The sequence below is a fragment of the Stegostoma tigrinum genome, unplaced genomic scaffold (genome assembly GCF_030684315.1).
Source record: "Stegostoma tigrinum isolate sSteTig4 unplaced genomic scaffold, sSteTig4.hap1 scaffold_281, whole genome shotgun sequence".
NCBI lineage: Eukaryota > Metazoa > Chordata > Chondrichthyes > Orectolobiformes > Stegostomatidae > Stegostoma > Stegostoma tigrinum.
The window spans coordinates 211,321-222,750 of record NW_026728209.1 but is presented as its reverse complement, the minus strand read 5'-3'; the positions used below and the strand labels follow the sequence as shown (position 1 = coordinate 222,750).

General features: G+C 42.3%; 1 long non-coding RNA gene across 2 annotated transcripts in view; it reads right to left on the bottom strand.

Moving 5' to 3' along the window:
- Positions 1 to 310: 310 nt before the first annotated feature.
- Positions 311 to 11,430, bottom strand: part of LOC132208081 (uncharacterized) — a 74,463-nt gene continuing 63,343 nt past the window's right edge. For both annotated transcript variants that reach the window (XR_009444175.1, XR_009444174.1), the window contains 5 exons: positions 10,442 to 10,710; positions 7,011 to 7,210; positions 6,366 to 6,512; positions 2,398 to 2,539; positions 311 to 1,838 (listed from right to left, as the gene is read on the bottom strand). This is a non-coding gene — a long non-coding RNA (uncharacterized LOC132208081). The remainder of the gene's footprint in view (positions 1,839 to 2,397; positions 2,540 to 6,365; positions 6,513 to 7,010; positions 7,211 to 10,441; positions 10,711 to 11,430) is intronic.

Genomic DNA, 11,430 nt, shown 5'->3' with positions numbered 1-11,430 from the left:
CTTGTTCTTGAATACATTCAGTGATGGCTCCCATGGTCTTCTGTGGTTGAAAATTTCACAGATTCACTCTGCTTGAATGACGAGATGTTGTCCTCATCCTAGTCCTAACTGATCTACCCCAAATTCTGAGACTGTGACCCCTGGTCCCAGCACCACAAACAGGGAAAATAGCTTCCCTGCATTGAGTTCATCTGGCTCAGTTCCAACTTTCTATATTTCAATCAGATCCCCACCTCATCTTTTTAAACTCTCATGAACACAGGCCCAGTTGAATCCATAACTCACCACAGGACAGTCCTACTTTCCCCAGTATTAGCGTAATGAACCTCCACCATCGACCTCTCCTGCGCCTGAAGACTGACCAAATCAGACAAACACAAACTTAAGGGCTGTGACTGCCTCTTGGTGCAAAGAATCCAGGTAACTTGCTCCCCTCCTGATGTGTCCCAGCATCCCTAGATCAGCCTCCAGCTCATAAACACAAGCTACTCAAACATTAAGTGCTTACAGCAAACATGCTTGCACCAGACCATACTGGAACACAGGAGCTCTTACATGTTGTAGCCGAGTTCTAATTAATGACTTTGCTATTTTTATTTAATTATATATATTTACTTATGTTTTCATAAAGCTTATTAACTTTACCATCAGTTGCATCATGTTAAACCTTGGGAATAGAATAAGCCACAGTCACCACTTCTTCTCTAGCACTGGGAGAATCAATTACTGAAGGCTGAGAAGTTAGAAAAGGCAATCGTAATTTTTTTTCTTGATTCAATCTCGTCGAGGGCGTCACTGGCGAGGCAGCATTTATTGCCCAGCCCTGATTACCCAGAGGGCAGTTAAAAGTCAACCACATTGCTGTGGGTCTGGAGTCACATGCAGACCAGGCCAGGTAAGGATGACAGTTTCCTTCCCTAAAAGGCATTCGTGAACCTGATGAGCTTTTCCAACAAGCAACAACAGATTCATGGTCATCATCAGATTGTGAATTCCGGATATTTATTGAATTCAAATTCCACCATCTGCCACAGCGGGATTTGAATCCAGGTCCCCAGAACATGATTTGTCTCTCTGGATGAACAGTCCAGTGACAATACCGTGAGGCCATCGCCTCCCCTAAGATGGATAATTTATACATCCCTAACACAAAAGGCTGAGTTAACTCAGTTGAGACTTGGGTTCATCAAGCCCAAACGCTCTTCAAAGGTGAATTTGTTAAAACTCCACTTAAAATTGGGAACTTCTGAACTTAAACTGCACAATTCAGTTATTGCTAATAAATTACAAATAAAATTAGGTTTGTCCAAAGGGTTAAGACTTTCTTACCCACAAACCACCTGTATTCAGTTCAGTGGATCTACATTCTGGCCAACACTTAGCATTCAATCAATATCACAAAGTAAGTGGTCATTTTTACAGTTCTGTTTGTGAAAGCCTTCTGCGCATATATTTGTTGCTGTGTTTCCGACATTACAAACATACTTCAAAAACTTACTTCATTGGTTATACAGTGCTTTTAGTTGTTTAGTGCCTGTCGAAGCTGAAATATGAACCAAAGTTCTTTGTTCTTGTTTTTCATTTAATGTCACAGATGTTGTCTGTCACTCCTAATTATACATTATTTCAAGTATTTTTAGCCTACATGAATGCATCTAAATAGATCTAAACACATAGGTATATTTGCCTAGAATCCAGAATTTACTTTGGTACCTTTTGGAGTCGCAATGATCTGACAGTGGCACAGAACCAGAGTCCTATTATCAATCTACTTACCTAATGAGTGAAAATGTTCAGTCATTTTTGGATGGTCCCAACAGGTACTCTGAGTCTGGTGGCTAGATAGAGGATGCACAGAACATAGAAGCTTCCACTATAACACTCTGAAAACATTTCTTATCAGAAGTATTATCTATTAATATATGAGATTCAATGGCAAGCCATTCAGAACTGAAATCAGGAAGCACTTTTATCTTAATACAAACAACAGTCAAGATCTCAAATACTCTCTCATAAAAGAATGTGGGTGCTGGATCAATAAGAATGAGTGTGACTGAAATTATTTTTGATAGCTAAGGCTATGAAAGGATATAGAAGAAAGGGAGGTAAACAGACTGACGACAAAAAATGCCGGAGACCACAGTAGGTCAGGCAGCAGCCATGGAGAGAAAGCAAGCTAATGTTTTCAGTCGACATGCCTTTTCAGCAGGTAAACAGAGTTGAAGCTCAGACTAGCTGTGGTTTAACTGAATGGTTTATGCACAGAACAGCAAAACCGATCTGCTTCTGCACCCATTTAGAATGGTTCCTTCTGTTTTATGTACTGTTTTTCGAACCAAACTTCACAATTTTCTGTATTACATTTAATCTACATCATCAACTGGTGCCTCTCCTCACCTTGACCTCCAACTTGCAGCCTCTCTCCACTCCCAAACCTCTGGGTTGTGCCCTCTCCTGCTTCTCAATCTCCAAGTAAGAGCCTCTTTTCCTTCCCTCCGTGACCTCAGGGTTGCAGTCTCTGCCTCCTCACCTCCTGCTGCTATTCAACAATAAATAAAACACAGAACACAGAACATTACAGCACAGTACAGGCCCTTGGGCCCTCGATGTTGTGTCGACCTGTCGTACCGATCTCAAGCCCATCTAACCAACACTATTCCATGTACGTCCATATGCTTATCCAACGACGACTTGAATGTACCTAAAGTTGGCAAATCTACTACCATTGCAGGCAAAGCGTCCCATTCCCTTACTACTCTCCGAGTCGAGAAACTACCTCTGACATCTGTCCTGTATCTTTCACCCCTCAATTTAAAGCTATGCCCCGTCGCGCTCGCCGTCACCATCCAGAAAAAAGGCTCTCCCTATCCACCCTATCTAACCCTCTGATTATTTTATATGTTTCAATTAAGTCACCTCTCAGCCTTCTTCTCTCGAATGAAAACAGCCTCAAGTCCCTCAGCCTTTCCTCGTAAGACCTCGTAATGTGGCAGGGGGATGGGAGCCAAATGCACAGGTTAGTGGGCAGTAACAAGATAATAACTACAGCCTGTAAGGAACTAGATAATGAAGTCAGTGTGACCAAGAGGAAGAGTAGACACAGAGCAGATGATGAATGCTGACGGACAGGTGGTCTGAGGTGCATTTGTTTCAATGCAAGAAGTGTGTAGTGAGCTATCAACGCAAGGTAGCTCAACTGTGGGGTCCTTACAAAAGTTATCTCAAAACTGAACGAGTTGAACTGCTGGGACAGGACAGATTTAGCAAATATCATGTGTGGCACAGCACAATTTTTGACAAAACAAATCTGAATTCTCAGACAAAAATGCATGAAAACTGATGCTATCATAAATCAGGAACTATATTCAGAATTCTCATAAAGCTCAATGATAAACTATGAAGAACTACAGTAATATTTATATTTTATTATCTACATTCTGATTTAACTATTTCACAAACAATGAAAACGCATATTTTTTCACATTTTTCATTTCAGTGGTTCAGCCAGTTATTTTCTAACCACCATCTTTATCAGGCCGGAAAGCCATAACTAGTGGAGTGCCACAGGGATCAGTCCAAGGACGAGAATTATTTACTCTCTATATTCATAACTTAGAGGAGGGGACAAGGCATAAATTCATCCAAATTTGCTGATGCTACAAAAATAGAGTAAGGGAATGTTGTCATGAGGACAGAAAGAATCTGCAAGGGGATAGACAGGTCGAGCAAGTCGGAAAAAAGTTGGTAGAGAGAGTTTAATGTAGGAAAGTACACTTAGGTAGGAAGAATCAAAAGATAGACTCTTACTTAAATAGAGGGAGACACTAAAAAAAAAATGCAGGGTAGGGGACTTGGATGCTCTCGTCCATGAAACACATACTAGCATGCAGGTGAATGATTGCTTTGTTGCTGTCACATGTACTGAGATACTGTGAAAAGTGTCGATTTGCATGCTGTGTAGGCAAATCACACCGTACAAAGTGCAGAATAGTGTTACAGCCACAGAGAAGAGGCTGAGAGAGAGAGATCAGAATTAACACTTGAGAGGTCCGTTCAAAAGTCACAACAGGAAAGAGGCTGTTCTTAAATCTATTTGTACGCTTTTTCAATCTGATATCCTCTGCCCGACAGAAGAGAGTATAATCAGAGTGAGGGGGTATTTTGATTATGTTGGTTGCTTTCTCAAGGCAGTGGGAAGTGTAGATGGAGTCAATGGATGGAAGGCTAGTTTGCGTGACGGATTGGGCTGTGCTCATGATTCTCTTTCGCTTCTTGCAGTCTTGGGAACAGCAACTGCCATACCACACAGTGATGCATCCAGATAGGATGCATCTCCAAAAACAGGTAGGGTCCTCATGGACATGCTGAATTTTCTTAGCCTCCTTGACCATCATGTCGACATGGGTTGACCAGGACAGATTGTTGGTGAGCAACATTCCCAGGAACTTCACACTATCAACCATCTCCACCTCAGCACCATTGCTGCAGACAGAAGCTTCCTGAAATCAATGACCAGCTCCTCCATTTTGCTTATGCTGATGGACAGATTGTTATCTTTCCATCATGCCAGCAAGCACTCAATTGCTTTTCCTGTAATCTGACTTATTGTTGTTTGAGGTCCGACCTACAATGGAAGCGTCATCAGCAAACTTGTAAATGGAGTTGGGGCCACACAGTCATGATTGCATAAGGAGTATAGAGTAGGGGCAGCTTTGCTGGGCACCGGTGTTGAGGTTTACGGTGGAGCAAGTGTTGTCACCTATCCTTACTGATTGTGGTCTCTGGGTCAGGAAGTCGAGAATCCTGTTACAGAGAGGGATGCTGAGGCCGAGGTCTCAGAGTTCAGAGAGGAGTTTGTTTGGAATTACAGTGTGGAAGGTGGAGCTCTGATCAATAAGTAACAGCCTGATGTAGGTATCCTTGTTATCCAGACATTCCAGGGATGACTGTCAGGCCAGGGAGACGGTATCAGCTGGAGACCTGTTGCAGTGGTAGGTGAATTGCAAAGGATCAAAGCACTTTGGTAGGTTGGAGTTGATGTGAGCCATGACGATGGTGATGCAACTAATTTAGAAGGCAAATGGAATTTTGGCCTTTATTGTAAGGAGGTTTCAGTTTAAAAATGGGCAAGTTTTTTTGCAACTGATCAGGCTATTGAGGAGGTCACACTTGGAGAAATACAAGAAAGGATACACAGCCATAGGAAGCAGTTCAAAAGAGACTCACTGGGCCGATTCATCGGATCATGATTTATCAAGAATGGTTGCACAGAAGGTCTTTATTCATTCAAGTTTAGAAGAATGAGGGGTGATCTTACTGAAACACAAAATTTTTTGACAGGCTAGATGTGAAGACAATGTTTCCATTATTGTGGAAATCTCAAACTCAGCAACATAGTTACAGAAGAAGGGAACATTTATTGAAACCTGAGATGCAAAGGAATTTCTTCTTTCAGCAGGTAGCGATTGTTTAGAATACAAGAGAATTGTGAAAGGTAGATCACTGGAAGTATTTAAAGAAGGTGGTAGATAAGATTTTTGAAATAGAGAAGTTGAGCGCTCTGAGAAGCCGGTATGGAAGAGGAGTTGAGTCCCGGGCAGGTCAGCCATGTCTTATCGGATGGTGAGGTAGGGTCAAGAGGTAGAACATCCAGATCCTGGTGCTATTTATGTTTTTGTCTGCTTGCTAGAACCGATAAGGAGTTTTATTGCGCTACATGGCCAAGCGAGCTGCTGACACAGAACAAGACTGAAATAATTTGCTCAATAAAACATTTCATGCGGCTTTATGGGATAAAGAAAACTTTCATCTACTACTTGGCTGACATCAATCAAAATCTGCTCAATTGAAAGAAATACATGCAGTTCATACAACTTTATGTCATTCTTCCCTTCAATACATCAAGTATATCTTTGTTGCAATTCATTAAAGTATGTCTTTCTCAGGGACTTAAAATATGAAACAATACATAATACTGAAGTGTACAGCAGTGAGCACAATGGTCCAATTCCAAATTCTTTTGGATGGATCGGGAAAAATATCTGCCACCTGCAGCTTCATCCTGAATATATTCAAATTGTTCCAGTCCTGAACCATTTCAGACTGTAGTTCGGATGCTCACATGTCTCACTATTTGGATTTTGTTTTGCGATTACATTCTAAAGTGCAGACTACAGACAAGAACATTGTATTTTTGAAAACGTAATATTATAAAATTGGATAACTTCATAAACTATGATAATAAAATATTAATTGCTTGCTTCAATTGAAACGGTTCTTTATCTTGCTCATATATTTGAAGCCAAATTATCTGGACATGCTTTCTTCAACAGATTGGCTAGTTTAGAAAATGTTTTCACTGTTACCTGTATAAATTTCAACCTCATATTTAGGTCGTCAAGCTGGTGAGAAATCTTTGGAGAGAAAGAGACATCAAGCGGAGATAACTGACTGGCCAGATCATTTAATATTTTGACTTCTTGTTTGACTGGGGCAATTTCTTCTTTAAAAACCTAATGGAGAGGAAGCGTATAAAATCTGAGAAACATCCTGAAATTAATGATTAAATGTTAAGAAGAAATTAAGTTAAAACTAAAATCCTAATATTAAATATAATATACAAAAGCATCTGCTGGAAATGACATTTAATTCACAAAGATCTCGAGTTAAAAGTAACAGTGACGATGAAACTATCATAAATTATTGTAACAGAAAACTGAATTCACTAATCTATTCTTTCGGGAAAGGAATCTGCATCCCTTCACAATTCTGGTATCTGACTTCAAATTCACAGGAATATGGCTGACTCTCTACTGACTTCCAAAATGGCCTACCAAGCCATTCCTGGATGGGAAATGAATGTTAGCCTTGCCAGCAGTGCCCTCATCCTGTGAAAGAATGCTTTTAAAAAAGTGGATTTAATAAATGTAAAAGTAAGGAACAAAACAGGACAAATCAACTCAACAAGGCTTTGAAGGATAATACTACTTAGTCCTGTTCTTCTTTCTTACGTTACGTTCTCTCGCATGAAGGGTCGAGGCCCGAAATGTCAGCTTTTGTGCTCCTGAGATGCTGCTTGGCCTGCTGTGTTCATCCAGCTCCACACATTGTTATCTCGCATTCTCTAGCATCTGCAGTTACCATTATCTCTCGCAAGCAAAGGTTGATGTCTTTCAAAACCCAATCTCAGATTTTGCAGGCAGTCCTTACCCTGAAAAAATACAAAATATGTATAAAGAAGAAAACTGGAGGTGAAACCATTCAAACAATTTGCATTGGCACAACAAATGTTCAAACTGTAAAAGCAGGTTAAGCACCTGTATATGAGGAAACTGTACTCAAACTTTAAACAGACACTTACAGCCAACAAATGCGAGAAACATCCATTTCTTTCTGCATTACCAATTTTGCTGTTGGGAAAATAGGCCTAGACTTAGCAATGTAAATTCAAACAAGATAGCACCCTCTCAGATCTCAACACTCACAGTCGTAGAGTTCTGTTTTCACATGTTGGAGTATAATAGCATCAAGTACAATACACCAAATCTTTTTTGGTACCTTTTCCTTCCATAAAACTGCTTTTAATAGATGCGCACAGAATTCATTTTATACACATTTAAATGTTTCTAAGTTCAAGAGGCCAGTTCCAGCACTTGGACTTGCATCTTCTTCTTCATCACAACAGAACAAAATAAAGACCCACTCTTTCTAAGTCACGTTTTCAATTGTTAGTGACAAGGTGAAGTGCGAGAACTGCTCACTCGATGTTAAAATCTCTTAACTATGTACCTATATATTTCAATCCTGTGAAATATGTGGAATGAATTCGAGAAAAGGATTAATTTTGTTGCTCTGGGAGAGAGCTGGTACAGATAAAATAGGTTGAATGGCCTTCTCCCATGCTAAAAATGTCCATAACTGTTCTTGGTGCTGCTAAATTAAAGTGGGCATCCTTTCATTATGACTGTGAGGCGCAGCATGTTATGATAGATGGCATAATGGAGAAATCCTTTGTTATTAATAAACTTTTCAGCACGAGGCATCCTTCTGAAGTCAAATGTTCGACATATACCTGTTGCACTGACTTGGTTTCAAACACTTATAATGTGGAGGTGCTGGTGTTGGACTAGGATGGACAAAGTCAGAAGCCACATAGCATCAGGTTATAATCTGACAGGTTTATTTGAAATCATACAAGCTTTTGAAGTGCAGTCCCTTCATCACGTGTGGTCAGAGAGGAAAACACACAGGCACACAATTTATAAGCAGACAGATCAAAAGATCATACAACTGGTGTGAGTGGAGTGTCAGATAATAAGTCTTCATCCAGGATGTTTGTTTATTTGCAGATATTTTGTTGAAGAAACACACAGCTTGGAGTTACAGTCAGTGTGGTGTGTTATAAATAGTATCAGAGATAATGGGAACTGCAGATGCTGGAGAAGTCCAAGATAATAAAATGTGAGGCTGGATGAACACAGCAGGCCAAGCAGCATCTCAGGAGCACAAAAGCTGACGTTTCGGGCCTAGACCCTTCATCAGAGAGGGGGATGGGGAGAGGGAACTGGAATAAATAGGGAGAGAGGGGGAGGCGGACCGAAGATGGAGAGTAAAGAAGATAGGTGGAGAGAGTATAGGTGGGGAGGTAGGGAGGGGATAGGTCAGTCCAGGGAAGACGGACAGGTCAAGGAGGTGGGATGAGGTTAGTAGGTAGATGGGGGTGCGGCTTGGGGTGGGAGGAAGGGATGGGTGAGAGGAAGAACTGGTTAGGGAGGCAGAGACAGGTTGGACTGGTTTTGGGATGCAGTGGGTGGTGGGGGGGGGAGAGAAGGGCTGGGCTGGTTGTGTGGTGCAGTGGGGGGAGGGGACGAACTGGGCTGGTTTAGGGATGCAGTAGGGGAAGGGGAGATTTTGAAACTGGTGAAGTCCACATTGATACCATATGGCTGCAGGGTTCCCAGGCGGAATATGAGTTGCTGTTCCTGCAACCTTCGGGTGGCATCATTGTGGCAGTGCAGGAGGCCCATGATGGACATGTCATCTAGAGAATGGGAGGGGGAGTGGAAATGGTTTGCGACTGGGAGGTGCAGTTGTTTGTTGCGAACTGAGCGGAGGTGTTCTGCAAAGCGGTCCCCAAGCCTCCGCTTGGTTTTCCCAATGTAGAGGAAGCCGCACCGGGTACAGTGGATGCAGTATACCACATTGGCAGATGTGCAGGTGAACCTCTGCTTAATGTGGAATGTCATCTTGGGGCCTGGGATAGGGGTGAGGGAGGAGGTGTGGGGGCAAGTGTAGCATTTCCTGCGGTTGCAGGGGAAGGTGCCGGGTGTGGTGGGGTTCGAGGGCAGTGTGGAGCGAACAAGGGAGTCACGGAGAGAGTGGTCTCTCCGGAAAGCAGACAGGGGTGGGGATGGAAAAATGTCTTGGGTGGTGGGGTCGGATTGTAAATGGCCGAAGTGTCGGAGGATGATGCGTTGTATCCGGAGGTTGGTAGGGTGGTGTGTGAGAACGAGGGGGATCCTCTTAGGGCGGTTGTGGCGGGGGCGGGGTGTGAGGGATGTGTTGCGGGAAATCGGGAGACGCGGTCAAGGGCGTTCTCGATCACTGTGGGGGGAAAGTTGCGGTCCTTAAAGAACTTGGACATCTGGGATGTGCGGGAGTGGAATGTCTTATCGTGGGAGCAGATGCATCCCTCACACCCCGCCCCCGCCACAACCGCCCGAAGAGGATCCCCCTCGTTCTCATCCGCTTTTCAAAACATTGATCTATTCACGTGTACTATCCCTCTCGCTAACTTCATGAGAATTCATTCCAATCACTGAACTCCTCACGCTGACCCACCCCAGATCAAAAAATTCAGCTGAGATCAGGAACTGATCGAGCCTGTATGGCTGAGCTGGCTTTTAAAAAGTTTGCCAGTGAGAGAGTCCCATTGAGAAACATTCATTCAAAAAAAATATAATTGCATGGATTGCTCTCCAATCCTAAACTCTATTCAAATTCCGTGGGCTGAACGGTTGGTTTGTGATGCAGAGTGATGCCCTGCAGAGAGGGCTCAATTGCCACACCAGTGAGCTTACCACAAAGGATCTTCGCCTCAACCCCTCTACTTGCCCGAGGCATGGTGATCTTCAGATTAAATCATAACCAGTTGTCTCTCTCTAAGGAGTGGCCAAATGGTGTGGTAAGACTTCACCTTTAGTCCTGATAACATGGCAACAAGCAGATAACTCACCTGATGTCACTGACCAATAAAATCCTCAATTATACTAATATTACCAATGTGATATCATCAGAAGGCATGCTCAACTAAGTTTTAATTTACAAATTAAGTTAACAACCATTCAATCAATATTACTTCACTACTCATATTACTGATTGTCTCGATACAACATTGCGGTTACATCTGTTCATAAGTGAAGTGTAAAGTAATTGCACTTACTGTGGTTTTATCAATGTGATCCTGCAATGCGTCAATAAACAGGTCATTCACAGGTTGCCAATCAGTGTGGACCCCCTCAGCTGTTATCACATGAGACTCAAGATCATCCAGAGCTTTCTGCGGTTCTTGAAGTTTCTCTAACGCCTTTTCCACCTGTTTCTGCCAGTTGCTCGCATGGGTTTTCAATTGGTCCCAATTTTCCTTCACGTCAATTGACTGTTTGCAGACAGCTTGGGCAATTCTCTGGGCTCTCTCTTCCGGGGTAGATTCTGGAAATATGAAGTGCAAATAATTTATCAACTATTCATGACTTGGATCTATAGAACTTAAGTGTTCTTTCTAAACCCCTTTCCTTTAAAAGGTCTCTGGACTTTCTCCTGAAATTGGGAATACATAGTATAAGACTAAAGATTTTATGACAGGCACATCAATGATAAATTCTGTAATTAGCTAGCAGGTCGCGGAGCCATTAACGGGGAATCACGGAGAACCAATACAAAGCCGAATAAAATTCGGCCGATATTTGAAATTTATGACTACCAAGCAAACTTTAAAAAAGGAAAAGGATTAGAGTAACTAAACGGGTAAAATTCTCAACAAAAGATATGAAAAATCCTTTCAGGATATCTTTCATAGCTATGAAACAAACATCCAAAATAAACCAACTTTCATCTTTCAGGACAGGCAAGTTAGAATGACAAACCCTAAGTCTCCCCTGCATAGTTCTCTCCAGAACTCACTTAATGAGGTTGTTAAGACACATAGAGATAACAAAGTGTGCAGCTGGACGAACACAGCAGGCCAAGCAGCATCTCAGGAGCACAAAAGCGTAGATGTTGGGCAGAGACCTTTCATCAGAAAAGGGGGAGGGGGAGAGGGTTCTGAAATAAATAGGGAGAGGGGGGGAGGCGGATCGAAGATGGATAGAGGAGAAGATAGGTGGAAAGGAGACAGACAAGTTAAAGAGGTGGGGATGGAGCCAGTAGAGG